Source organism: Parus major, chromosome 22 (assembly GCF_001522545.3).
Source record: "Parus major isolate Abel chromosome 22, Parus_major1.1, whole genome shotgun sequence".
Taxonomy (NCBI): domain Eukaryota; kingdom Metazoa; phylum Chordata; class Aves; order Passeriformes; family Paridae; genus Parus; species Parus major.
The window spans coordinates 3,011,531-3,012,115 of record NC_031790.1 but is presented as its reverse complement, the minus strand read 5'-3'; the positions used below and the strand labels follow the sequence as shown (position 1 = coordinate 3,012,115).

Below are 585 nucleotides of genomic sequence, written 5' to 3'. Positions count from 1 at the left end.
CTCTCTCTCTCTCTCTCTACCCCACGCCCTGAAATAAACTTCTAACACCTAACTCGATTATAGAGGTCTTTGCCGTGTCTCTGACCGTCCCCAGAAAGTGTCTCCTACAGTAATCTATAAATCCAATGCTCTGATATGTATCTATCACAACCCTGAGGGTCCAGGCTGGTGGGGCTGGGTGAGCTCCTGGCACAGACAGAGCACCGTGAGCAGCCCCTCTCTCCCCTGGTAGCTCCACTCGGGCCAGGCTGAAAGGACAAACTGCCCTAAAACACCTGAGTTAAACCTCAACTCATCCAGCTGAGGCCAAAACCCTGAAATATTCCAGTGCCAAACGGGTTTAGTGCTGCTGATAAAAGTCCATCCCACAGAGGAGGAATGAGCAGCCCTGTGGGGTTGTTCTGCTCAGAAATCTCAGATTTCCTGCTTTGTGCAGGACCAAAGCTTCCCAAGGCTCTGTGTGCTCAGTGCTCGGGCTCTGGGGGGCCTGTGAGGGGTTGGGGGACCCCTCTGGATCCCTCTGGACCCCTCTAGACCCCTCTGGATCCCTCCAGATCCCTCTGGATCCCTCTGGACTCCTCTGGA

The 585-nt window shown here is 54.4% G+C and overlaps 1 long non-coding RNA gene across 1 annotated transcript in view; it reads right to left on the bottom strand.

Moving 5' to 3' along the window:
- Positions 1 to 585, bottom strand: part of LOC107213906 — a 3,460-nt gene that overhangs the window by 1,230 nt on the left and 1,645 nt on the right. The window lies entirely within an intron of this gene.